At 52.6% G+C, this 13,630-nt stretch overlaps 1 protein-coding gene across 6 annotated transcripts in view; it reads left to right on the top strand.

Annotated features, from left to right (window-relative positions):
• Positions 1-13,630, top strand: part of ZNF618 (zinc finger protein 618) — a 118,053-nt gene that overhangs the window by 2,017 nt on the left and 102,406 nt on the right. For 5 of the 6 annotated variants that reach the window (XM_075324531.1, XM_075324528.1, XM_075324530.1 and 2 more), the window contains exon 1: positions 12,142-12,221. The exons of the other annotated variant lie outside the window; for it this stretch is intronic. The gene's annotated coding sequence lies outside the window, so the exon portion shown is untranslated. Of the gene's footprint in view, positions 1-12,141; positions 12,222-13,630 lie in introns of those variants that run through there. 6 annotated transcript variants of the gene reach the window in all.

The raw sequence follows: 13,630 nt of genomic DNA, 5'->3' as shown, positions 1-13,630 counted from the left end.
ACATATGTCCCTGCCGTCCCGGGCTCCTTCCTGGTACATATGTCCCTGCCGTCCCGGGCTCCTTCCTGGTACATATGTCCCTGCCGTCCCGGGCTCCTTCCTGGTACATATGTCCCTGCCGTCCCGGGCTCCTTCCTGGTACATATGTCCCTGCCGTCCCGGGCTCCTTCCTGGTACATATGTCCCTGCCGTCCCGGGCTCCTTCCTGGTACATATGTCCCTGCCGTCCCGGGCTCCTTCCTGGTACATATGTCCCTGCCGTCCCGGGCTCCTTCCTGGTACATATGTCCCTGCCGTCCCGGGCTCCTTCCTGGTACATATGTCCCTGCCGTCCCGGGCTCCTTCCTGGTACATATGTCCCTGCCGTCCCGGGCTCCTTCCTGGTACATATGTCCCTGCCGTCCCGGGCTCCTTCCTGGTACATATGTCCCTGCCGTCCCGGGCTCCTTCCTGGTACATATGTCCCTGCCGTCCCGGGCTCCTTCCTGGTACATATGTCCCTGCCGTCCCGGGCTCCTTCCTGGTACATATGTCCCTGCCGTCCCGGGCTCCTTCCTGGTACATATGTCCCTGCCGTCCCGGGCTCCTTCCTGGTACATATGTCCCTGCCGTCCCGGGCTCCTTCCTGGTACATATGTCCCTGCCGTCCCGGGCTCCTTCCTGGTACATATGTCCCTGCCGTCCCGGGCTCCTTCCTGGTACATATGTCCCTGCCGTCCCGGGCTCCTTCCTGGTACATATGTCCCTGCCGTCCCGGGCCCCTTCCTGGTATATACTGTATGTCCGTCCTTTGCTGCCATTCTTTAGCACATAGAAAAATGATAAAACCCATTCCTCTCCCCTTCCTGCGCTCCCGTGTCGCCCCTGCGTTCTCCTCTGTTGCCGGCAGCTGACATCGGCGTGCATGCTATGGGCGACATATTATGTCACTGCCATGCAACGCCGATGCCTTGCACTCCAACATCAGCTGCCGGCCTCTGATTGTGGTGCGTAGACCCAAGGGGTCTCTGCTCCACAATACACTGCAGAGGAGCGTGCGTCCTTGGAGCAGTGGTTTCAGCTCCAGTCCTCCAGGGCCACCTATAGAGTCCTATAGAGAGAAGCTGAGGCAATCGCTGATGCCCGGCTAATAATGCCATCACTGCTGCCATAAGAAAGAAATCCTGAAAACGTGGCCTTCTGGGGGCCACGAGGACTGAGTGTCGGATACACAGGGACAGAGGATGGCGCTGATATTGGGGTGGTGCAGTGACATTTTTTTATGAGTAATGCACTTAGTTGGCCACAAGGTGGTGCTGTTTATAGTATCAGCCACAAGTCAGACTTGGTGAACGTTCACATGGACGGCAGCGGATCACCGGTGGCAGCAAGCACCAGGCTCATCGGATCCGGGGACAAGACAGCGCCAGCTTCACCTGTACCGATAGGCCCATAGCTCGTGCTCCCGGCAGCCGGATAGGACTGATGGTCGCTTAGTGAAGTGAATGATGATTATACCTTTTAAGGATTGTGGGGTATAACGGGATTATTGGGTTCACCCCCTGAACAAGCATTAAAGCTCATCACAGTAGGAGGACAGTGGATCCCAGTGTAATGCTGCCACCGGCGTCCCTGCACTGTTTTGCTCCCCTTTCCCGGTGAGGATGCTGGCTCTCACGCCTTTCCGGCCGCACTGTGGTGGCTGCTTCGTTCCTAGTCCCTGCTGCTGGCGCCCAGGACATGTGCGCACCACACAGGCCTCCATGGAGTATGCTTAGGGTGCATGCACCCTAACCTGGAAGTGCCTCTCAGCCCATGAATAAGAGGCACTGTGTATTTAAAGCACCCTCTCCTTCTGGGAGGTGCCTGGGCAACGTGGTTTAATCTTAGAGATGCATTGCTAGTTGTTCAGGTCTTTTACCTATGTGCTGCTGTTGTTGTGACGCCCTGGCAAAACCAGGTAGCCACAGATGACTCTACCCCCGCAAGGGTACAGGAATCGCTCCTGCATGGGAATTAACACCACACATGGGAACACCAGCCACAAATCCTAGTCGCCCCCCCCATGACACACAGGACACACCAGTGGGTGGGACCAGGCAGATGGGAATGCCGACCTAGGGGTCTTGAGGTGACAAGGGGCGGGAACCAGTCAGTTTCAGTTTGAGTTTGAGTGGAGAGTTGAGGAGAGTCGGTATGGAGCTGAAGTGTAGTGTGGTTAGGGTTGGAGCCCTTGGACCACAGGAGGACCGACTAGGTGGCAGACAGCTTTGTAGGGCCACAGGCGCCGGAGATCCGGTCACGGGAAACCTGAAGTGGACCGGGGCAGGGTTGTACCCGGTACCGACGACGGGAATCCGGTCCGGAGGCCGTGCACAGGCGGGGTACCTGGACCCTAGGACGAGGCAAGCTTCAAGTCCCTTGTTAATTGACCAGCGGGACAAGGTACCAGGCCTTGTTCCCGAAGAGAGAAGCCCAGATAGAGCAGATCGGCAGCCCAACGCGAGGGACAGGGTGTCCGCCAAGAACCCACTGAAGTCCCACGGGTCAGCGTCTGCGGGCAATGGCTCCCTCTGCGTCCAAAACTGCAGGGGAACGGATTTCTCCCTTTCCACGCGGGGTTAATCGATACACCACAAAACACGAGTGCAGGAGGAAGGGCCTCTACACTGCCAACCCGTGTGCGGGACCAGCACACCCCTCCAGAGGCAACCGGCATCCGGCCTTGGTTTACAATACGGACTTGGTGTGATTTCTTCCTAATTGTGAGTACACCGGTGTCATCCGGTCCAACCTGCCGACAGCGCCCCAGCCCTGCTCCTTACCTACACCTGGGCCCCGGGACTACACCTCTCCCCTTGCTGCCCCAACGTCATCGGTCCCGGAAGCCGACCCCGAGAGGCAGCAGCGGTGCCACCATCCCATCACCGCAACCCACGGGTGGCGTCACAGACAATCTCCCCTGTAAATACCCCCCTCTTTCACTGTGTGCGTGGATGGGCGGTTGCACGAGCCCCGGGTCCGGTCACCACTCGAGCCCCAAACACGATCCCGGACCTGAGCGTGACTTGAGCAGCCCCGGTTGCCGCAGCGGAGGCGGCACCCGTCCACGACACTGTTACTTACACCTATCTGTTTCGTAGTAACAACCACTGCTGCTGCATCGGTTCATACCGGCCAAGCCTTCTGTACCGGCTACTCGCTGCTGCACCTATCTACACCAGCTGTATCGGCTGCTGCATCTCTTCGTACCAGGCGTCCCGGCTGCACCTGAATATCAGAGACTGTCAGTCTACATACTCCTGTAGCAGCACCGAGTCTCCTTGAGTGGCACCTGGTTGCTACCGGCAGCCCACCATCGGAGGCTCTGGTGAAAACCCGGTGTACACCTAAGTCACGCCCCCCACGTGTCCCGTATGCTGCAGCCCCGTGGGTCCACTCCCGCTCGCACTCGCAAGCATTACAGTTTGCCCAAAGCCATGGATCCCCCTGGCTCCCGTACCATCCTTCTTTTCAGCCTGCAGCAAGAGGTGTTCCAGCAGCAAGAACAACAGGACCAGATTTTGACCCATGTGCGCTCAGTGCAAGCTTTGACTCAAGCGTCTCCTCCTGCTTCGGTTCCGACTCCTAGCTCCGGACTTTGTCTGCTCCTCCGCAGTTTGATGGCAATCCCCAGCAATGTCGGGGGTTCATAAATCAGTGCTCCTTGAAGTTGAAGGTTTATCTCATCAATTCAGATCGGGCCAAAGTAGCCTTTATGATGTCGCACCTGACCGGTGAGGCTCTGGCTTGGATCAATCCATTATGGGACAGGAGCGATCCTATTGTCCTGAACCTGCAGACCTTTCTTCGACAAGTCGGGCCAGACTTCCTCAGCAGCATCCTCACTCCTTACTCTCCGGCAAGGGAGACTCCCCGTGGGCCAGTATGCCGTCCATTTCGGCACCCTGTCCTCCGAACTTGGTTGGAATAATGAATCATTGGTGGCTACACTTTAAGGATTGTCCAATAGGATCGAGGATGAGCTGTCCAGTCATGATGTGCCTTCTTCCCTGGATGACCTGGTATCTCTGCCTATCACTATCAACTTCAGGTTCCAAAAATAATCCGGAGAGGTGAATCCAATAGAGCAGGTCGTTGCGCCTGGCTCCTTTATTCCAGAGACCGTTCATTCCACAACCTGCGATCTTGCGAGGCTCCTCCTCCTGTGCCAATGGAGGTGGATCAGGTGCATCTGGCAAAGCTTCGCGGAGAGGTCCGTCAAACTGGAGAGGGGTGTTTGTTTCTACTGTGGAAGTCCTACTCACTGATCTGTTTCTGTCCTTGAAATCTGGAAAACTTCCAAGCCTAGGGTATGTAAGAGAGACTAGCCTATGTGAGCAAGTCCTCTTCACCCTTATCTATCTATGTCTGTTTTATATGACAACATCCGGTTCACCAAGTCAGCCTTTCTGGATCCTGGATCTGCCGGGAACTTCATACTGCAAGCTGTTGTGGCTCAGTACTGGATTCCCATCCTTCGACTTAAAGTACTCATAGCGGTGGTGTCAGTGGATGGGAAGCCTTTGGCCAAGGCTATCCAGTTAGTCACCGAGGAAGTTGCATCGGGTGGGAATGCTGTCTTGAGCCTGTCCTTGGACTGGAGATCCAGAGCTGTGCTTAGATGGGGTCAGTCCTGTCACAAAAAATGTCTTGTTCCGGTTTGACCTGCACGCCTACCTGTGATTCCCTTTAATCTTCCGAGCCCGTTGTTCACCCACTAGGCATACATGGATGCCTTCAACAAGACGCCCGGCTGAGACACTGCCACCACATAAGCCGTACAATTTCCCAATCAACCTTTTCCCAGGTTCCTCACCTCCCCGCAGTCGAATTTACCCTCTGTCAGGTGGAGACCCTAGCAATGTTCAACTAAATCAAGGAGAACCTGGCAAAGGGATTCATCAGAAGTCCTCCTCACCGGCTGGAGCCGGGATCTTCTTGGTAAAGAAAAAGGATTGCTCCCTGTGTCCCTGCATCAATTATAGAGGACTCAACCAAATCCCGGTCAAGAATAAATATCCACTGCCGCTCATACCTGAATTGTTCTACAGTCTCCAAGGGTACAGGATTTTCTACAAGCTTGACCTCCGGGGTGCGTCCAATCTTGTCTGTATACAGTGAGTTGACGAATGGAAATCTGCCTTCAATACCCGTGACGGCCAACATGAGTGTTGGGTGATGCCATTCAGGGTCAGCAATGGTCCTGCAGTCTTCCAGGAATTCGTCAACAATATATTCAGGTCTCCTCTATTTGTGGAGGTGTACCTGGATGACAATCTGGTGTTGTCTGCCCATACACAGGAGTAATGTTTGTCAGGTACTACAGAGGTTGAGGGAGAATCAGTTATATGCTAATTTCGAGAAGTGCCTCTTTGAACGGAATTCCTTTTCCTTCTTGGGCAACATAATTTATGACACCGGCCTGAAGGTGAAGGTGAAGGTATCGGCAGTTCTGAAGTGGCCCCGTCCTGATGGATAGAAGACGATTCAGCGGTTCCTTGGTTTCGCCAATTAGTACCATCAATTCATTTCACAATTCTGTTCTCGGATTCTACCTGACCCGCAAGGGGGCAGATCCCAAGATGTGGACTCCTGAAGCTGACAGTGCATCTATCTCCCTCTTGCAGGCCTTCTCATCGACTACGGCGCTGCATAGGCCGGAGAAAAGCAGAAAATTGTACTTGGAGATGGATGTATCTTCCTCTGCGGTTAGAGTTGTCCTCATGAAGAAATCTGCTTTGGCCAAGAAGGTAACCTGCAGTTCCTTTTCCAGAGCCTTTTCTGCCTCTGCGTACAATCACTTGATGGGCAACCAAGAATTTTTGGCCATCAAGATGGCTCTAGAGTGGTGCTCCCTACTGGAAGGAGCAGTGCATCCCGTTCTCATCTACACTGACTACAAAAACTTGGCCTATATACAGTCTCGGAGACTGAATCCGCGTCAAGCATTGTGGTCGCTGTTGACTAACTTTGACCTTATTCTCTATTTCCGGCCAGCCGAAAAGAACATCAAGGCGGATGCACTCTCCAGGTCCTTTATGTCGTATGTCTAGGAGGAGGAGCCTCAACACATTATTGAGCCCTCCAAAATGCTCACGGTATCTATGGTAGACGTGTCTCTGGTGCGTCCCATAAAGGCGTTCGTCGATGAAGCAGACAGCATGTTGTTCTGTGGGGCCATTCCTCCAAGCTGGCCGGACAGAAGACTACTCAACTTAGCTCTCGACACTACTGTTGGCCAACTTTGCGTCAAGACATCGTGAAGTTTATTTCGGCCTGTCCGTCTTATGTCCTCAATAAGATCCCTAAGAAGCTTCCTGCTGTGCGGCTACTTCCCTTACCGGTGCCGTGCACATATCGATGGACTTCATCACGAACCTGCCAAGATCCTCCGGCTGCTCCATCATCTGGGTAGTAGTGGACAAGTTCTCTAAGATGGCCCATTTCACTCCACTATCCGGTTTACTTTCTGCCCCAGTGCTCACTGAGCCTATTGTCCAGCACACCTTCCACCTGCACAGCCTACCTCTCCACATTGTGTTTTACAGAGTCGTCTAGTTCACATGTCTGTTCTGTAAGACAGAACACTGGATGTCACCTTGGACTTGTTGTCGGCCTACCATCCGCAGTCCAACGGTCAAGTGGAGCGAGTTAACCAGATCCTGACGAATTTCCTGCAGCACTTTGTCAAGGAGCATCACAGCGATTGGGTCAAGCTTCTTCCATGGGTGGAGTTCTCCTACAATAATCACAGGAGTCCTCCGCTAACTCACCCTTCCGTATCTTGTTTGGACAATAGCCCAAAATTCCATTTTCTGTATTTATGACTCCCCCATCTCTGTGGTCGATGCTTTCGTCAAGTGTTTCTCCGAAATTTGGGAGGAACCTAGGCCTCCCTCCATCCATCCAAATGAAGAGGCATGCGAATAAGGCTAAGTTCACATTTCCGTTGATTTGTATCAGTCACATGCGTCGCTTGACGCATGTGACTGATGCGCTGTTCAACGCTGTACAACGGATGACAAAGAACAGAATTCTTTGTCGGATTCCGTTGTGTGCGGGGGGCGGAGTTCGGGGGCAGAGCCGAGCGGGGGGCGGGGCCAGGCGCTGAGGATGTCAGTGGAAGTGCTGCGGTCTGCATGGCTGGGGACAGGTGAGTGTATCTGTGAGTGTGTGAGTGTGTGTATGTGCATGTATGTATGTATGTGTGTGCACATGCAAAGTGCGGGAGGGGGCGGAGCCGAGCAGGGGGCGGGGCCAGACGAGGGTGTCAGTGGCAGTGCTTGTCTGCATGGCTGGGGACAGGTGTGTGTGTGTGTGTGTGTGTGTGTGTGTGTACACATACATGTGCGGAGTGCGGGAGGGGGCGGGGCCGGCCTCCCTGCACACGTAACCAGCCTAAATATCGGGTAACAGCAAAGCACCCGATGTTTACCTTGGTTACCCGATATTTACCTTGGTTACGGGCCTACACCGCTTAGCGCTGGCTCCTTGCACCGTAACCAGGGTAAATATCGGGTAACCAACCAAAGCTGGTGACGTGTGCAGGGAGCCAGAGAGCATGCGCAGCGAAATCCGACGGATCTCGCTGCTCAAAAAACGTTACATGCTGCGTTCCTCCCGCCCGGCGGTCAGTCGTTCCACGACTGATTAGTCGGGCGGAGGGTGCAACGCAGCATCATCAGTCACAATCCGCTGCTCATACAAGTCTATGGGAGCAGCGGAATCCGCTAAACGGATTCCGCTGTTTACAAGAGCAGCGGATTGTGACTGATACATTTTAGCGGAAATGTGAACTTAGCCTAAGAGACACCTGGAGACAAGGTATGTATCTCTTCTAGAGATGTCCACCTCGAGATGCCATCCTACAAGCTGGGTCCCTGTTTTATTGGTTCCCGCAAGGTGCTCCAGCAGATCAATGCCATGTCCTATAAACTGAAGCTTCCGGTCTCCTTGCATATCCCCAACTTCTCCCATGTCTCTCCTCAAGCCGGTTGTCTCGAGCCGCTATGTCAAGAACCCTGGTATCCTGCCTTCACTGGTCAGTGAGGAAGGCATCCGTAAGGTCAAATACATCCTTGCCATGAAGAGAGTGAGGGGTAGGACTTCTTCTGGGTGGATTGTAAGGGTTTTGGGCTTGAGGAAAGGTTATGAGAGCCCAAGTAAAATATTAATGTCCCTCTTCTCCTTAAGAGATTCCTGGAAAAAGGGGGCGTAAGCGGGAGGGTACTGTAACACTGCCACCGGTGTGTCAGCTTTGTCCTGCCCTCCTCTCCCGGCGGGGACACCAGCCCTTTCACACTTCTGGTTGCTCCATCCTGCCCTCCTTTCCCAGTGGGGACGCCAGCCCCCAGTACATGGGGACATGTGCGTGCCACACAGGTCTCTAGGGCGCGTGTGCACCTATTCTTAAAGGGCCAGCGTGCCCTAACCTGTGGCTATGGGCTGAGGGGCACTATGTATTTAAAGTACCCTCTCCTTCTGGGAGGTGCCTGGCCAACATGGTCCCTTACCTATGTGCTGCTGCTGTTACATTTGTCTATTTCGTACCACAGGCGGAACCCAGTGACAGACCTGCAGAGGCACTCCCATGGCGGAGCTTTGGGGGTCCCCCTCACCCCCCCCCCTCTTATACTGATATATGTAGATGGCGGTAGCAGGGTTGACACACATTGGATAAAGTTAGATTTCAATTTCGGTGGGATCGTCCGGCCATTGAGTGTGTATGGGGGGGTTATGCGACAGGAAGGATCCGGAGTGTTGGATTTCAGCGGCCGGTCTTTTTGTTCCCTGGGAGATGACACAGGAGCGATCTTGTATTTGGGGAAGACAGGAGAGAGCATTATTAGCTGTGGTGCTCTGTAATGGGGGCACTGTGAGCAGTGGGGCACTGTAATGGGGTCACTGTGAGCAGTGGGGCACTGTAATGGGGTCACTGTGAGCAGTGGGGCGCTATAATGGGGTCACTGTGAGCGGTGGGGCGCTGTAATGGGGTCACTGTGAGCAGTGGGGCGCTGTAATGGGGTCACTGTGAGCAGTGGGGCACTGTAATGGGGTCACTGTGAGCAGTGGGGCACTGTAATGGGGTCACTGTGAGCAGTGGGGCGCTATAATGGGGTCACTGAGCGGTGGGGCGCTGTAATGGGGTCACTGTGAGCGGTGGGGCGCTGTAATGGGGTCACTGTGAGCAGTGGGGCACTGTAATGGGGTCACTGTGAGCAGTGGGGCGCTATAATGGGGTCACTGAGCGGTGGGGCGCTGTAATGGGGTCACTGAGCGGTGGGGCTCTATTATGGGGGCGCTGTGAACGGTGGGGCTCTGTTATGGGGGCACTGAGTGGTGGGGCTGTTATGGGGGCACTGAGTGGTGGGGCGCTGTTATGGGGGCACTGTAATTTAGGTGCAGTTCAAGATTCACAACAGGATTTACCCTACACAATACAATCACATGCAACATCATCCATACACACAGCTGTAGGTGACATCATACCCAGTATATGACATCACACCCCCTGTCGGTGACATAATACCCAGTATATGACATCACACCCCCTGTCGGTGACATAATACCCAGTATATGACATCACACCCCCTGTAGGTGACATCATACACAGTATATGACATCACACCCCCTGTAGGTGACATCATACACAGTATATGACATCACACCCCCTGTAGGTGACATCATACACAGTATATGACATCACACCCCCTGTCGGTGACATAATACCCAGTATATGACATCACACCCCCTGTAGGTGACATCATACCCAGTATATGACATCACACCCCCTGTCGGTGACATAATACCCAGTATATGACATCACACCCCCTGTAGGTGACATCATACCCAGTATATGACATCACACCCCCTGTCGGTGACCTCATACACAGTATGACATCACACCCCCTGTAGGTGACATCATACCCAGTATATGACATCACACCCCCTGTCGGTGACATCATACCCAGTATATGACATCACACCCCCTGTAGGTGACATCATACCCAGTATATGACATCACACCCCCTGTCGGTGACATAATACCCAGTATATGACATCACACCCCCTGTAGGTGACATCATACCCAGTATGTGACATCACACCCCCTGCCGGTGACCTCATACACAGTATATGACATCACACCACCTGTAGGTGACATCATACCCAGTATATGACATCACACCCCCTGTCGGTGACATAATACCCAGTATATGACATCACACCCCCTGTAGGTGACATCATACCCAGTATATGACATCACACCCCCTGTCGGTGACCTCATACACAGTATATGACATCACACCCCCTGTAGGTGACATCATACCCAGTATATGACATCACACCCCCTGCCGGTGACCTCATACACAGTATATGACATCACACCACCTGTAGGTGACATCATACCCAGTATATGACATCACACCCCCTGTCGGTGACATAATACCCAGTATATGACATCACACCCCCTGTAGGTGACATCATACCCAGTATATGACATCACACCCCCTGTCGGTGACCTCATACACAGTATATGACATCACACCCCCTGTAGGTGACATCATACCCAGTATATGACATCACACCCCCTGCCGGTGACCTCATACACAGTATATGACATCACACCCCCTGTAGGTGACATCATACCCAGTATATGACATCACACCCCCTGCCGGTGACATCATACCCAGTATATGACATCACACCCCCTGTAGGTGACATCATACCCAGTATATGACATCACACCCCCTGTCGGTGACCTCATACACAGTATGACATCACACCACCTGTAGGTGACATCATACCCAGTATGTGACATCACACCCCCTGCCGGTGACCTCATACACAGTATATGACATCACACCCCCTGCCGGTGACATCATACACAGTATATGACCTCACACCCCCTGCCGGTGACATCATACCCAGTATATGACATCACACCCCCTGCCGGTGACATCATACACAGTATATGACATCACACCCCCTGCCGGTGACATCATACACAGTATATGACATCACACCCCCTGCCGGTGACATCATACCCAGTATATGACATCACACCCCCTGTCGGTGACATCATACACAGTATATGACATCACACCCCCTGCCGGTGACATCATACCCAGTATATGACATCACACCCCCTGCCGGTGACCTCATACACAGTATATGACATCACACCACCTGTAGGTGACATCATACACAGTATATGACATCACACCCCCTGCCGGTGACATCATACCCAGTATATGACCTCACACCCCCTGCCGGTGACATCATACCCAGTATATGACATCACACCCCCTGCCGGTGACCTCATACACAGTATATGACATCACACCCCCTGTAGGTGACATCATACACAGTATATGACATCACACCCCCTGCCGGTGACATCATACCCAGTATATGACCTCACACCCCCTGCCGGTGACATCATACCCAGTATATGACATCACACCCCCTGCCGGTGACATCATACCCAGTATATGACATCACACCCCCTGTAGGTGACATCATACACAGTATATGACATCACACCCCCTGCCGGTGACATCATACCCAGTATATGACATCACACCCCCTGCCGGTGACATCATACCCAGTATATGACCTCACACCCCCTGCCGGTGACATCATACCCAGTATATGACATCACACCCCCTGCCGGTGACATCATACCCAGTATATGACCTCACACCCCCTGCCGGTGACATCATACACAGTATATGACCTCACACCCCCTGCCGGTGACATCATACACAGTATATGACATCACACCCCCTGCCGGTGACATCATACACAGTATATGACCTCACACCCCCTGCCGGTGACATCATACCCAGTATATGACCTCACACCCCCTGCCGGTGACATCATACCCAGTATATGACCTCACACCCCCTGTAGGTGACATCATACACAGTATATGACATCACACCCCCTGTCGGTGACATCATACCCAGTATATGACCTCACACCCCCTGCCGGTGACGTCACGCGCTGCCCATTCCCGGGCTGTGAAGCCTCCTGTGCAGTCGGTGCCATCTTCCGTCCCGGCTGTTCCTCCTCCCCTCTCTCCTCCCTCCTCGCTGCTCCTCCCCTCCAGCCGATCCGCTCAACTCTCCCGGGCCGAGGCTGCAGGAGCCGGGACTGAGCGCATCCAGCGGCCGGGAGAGCCGCCCTGCAGCAGCGAGGTAAGAGGCGGCGGGCCGGGGGGCGGCGGGGGTGCGCTGTGCCCTCTGTGCTGCCCCGGAGACCCCCGTGCTGCCCCCGGGAAGCGGCTCCGCGGCGCTTGTAGATGGGGAGAGGGGCGGCGGGAGCTCGGGGGTCCCTGCGGGGAGACAATGGCCCCCGGCCCCCTCCCGCTGCTGATTGTCGCTTTTTCCCATTTTATCATATTGCAAAAAAAATGTTGAATTTGTTTCAGTGTGCGGCGAATAAGTGCCGGTGTCCGGGGCCCGTGAGGGGGGGGCGGCCTCACACCGGCCTCACACCGGCCCCCGGCCCCGCACCCGCCCTCCTCTCCGGCTCGGGCCTCATATTTCTCTTCTCAATTTTTTTTCTAATTTTTTTTCTGATTTATTTCATTAAAACAGCGCCACCTGCTGGAGGAGCGCGGCAGCGCGGGAGCACAGGAAATAAACAATTATTCCATTTCTAAAAAAAAATTCCAAAACTTCAATTTCATCAGAATTTATTTTTTTTCCTTAATGCTCCCCTCCCCCTTATCTAATTTCCGGTGGGAGGGGGACAGATCACCCCCCCCTCCTCCTCCTGCATTATTCTGCAACCCAGACCTTTTAATTGTAAATTTTATTTAATTTTTTTATTTTCTACATGACATTTTTCCATTTTTTTTTTTTTTTTTTTTATTTATTTATTTTTTTCTTCATTATTTTAGAAGCTGATTTTTCGGCTCCGGGTGTCGGTGCTCCGCGCACATCTGTGTGCAGTGCAGGATTTTTTTTTTTTTTTTTCTGGCCAGGGAAGAGAAATATGAAATTTCAATTATTTCTGCCCAGATAAAGAGCAGCTGAATGGTGGAGGCCGAGCGCTGCGGACGATCGCTGCGGAGAGGAGGGGGCAGCACCGGAGCACGGGCTAAAGGGATTCACATTAGAAGATCAGCGGGACCCCAGGGCTGTCAGTGCCCAGTCCTCACTGTTTTTGATAAAAAAAAATTTGGGGGGGGGGGTGGGGTTGGGTTATGTTAAAGTTGTAATTGTAGACTGGGTTCTGGAATTATTTGGATTTTTTTGCTGTTCCCCTTTTTTTTTTACTTTTTAGGTTTTGGGGGGGTATTTTTTTTTTATTCTATTTTTCATTTTTTTCTATTTTTTTTCTTACTCCTTTTTTTTTCCATTTTTTAATTTTTTATTCTACTTTTTTCATTTTTTCTTTTTTTTTTCTATTCTTTTTAATTTTTTTAATTTTTTTTTATTTTTCCTTTTTTTTAATCTCTTTTTAATTTTTTTATTTTTTTTTTATTTTATGCTTTATTAAAAAAAAATCAGCCTATTGCTGTCAGGAGGTCTCAGATTTCATTCCCCAGGTGTCTGCCATATTGAATGAAAATTTCAATTGAATTGCTTTGCTGACTGCT

This window comes from Anomaloglossus baeobatrachus, chromosome 9 (genome assembly GCF_048569485.1).
Source record: "Anomaloglossus baeobatrachus isolate aAnoBae1 chromosome 9, aAnoBae1.hap1, whole genome shotgun sequence".
Lineage (NCBI taxonomy): Eukaryota > Metazoa > Chordata > Amphibia > Anura > Aromobatidae > Anomaloglossus > Anomaloglossus baeobatrachus.
This window is presented reverse-complemented; position numbering and strand designations above follow the sequence as displayed.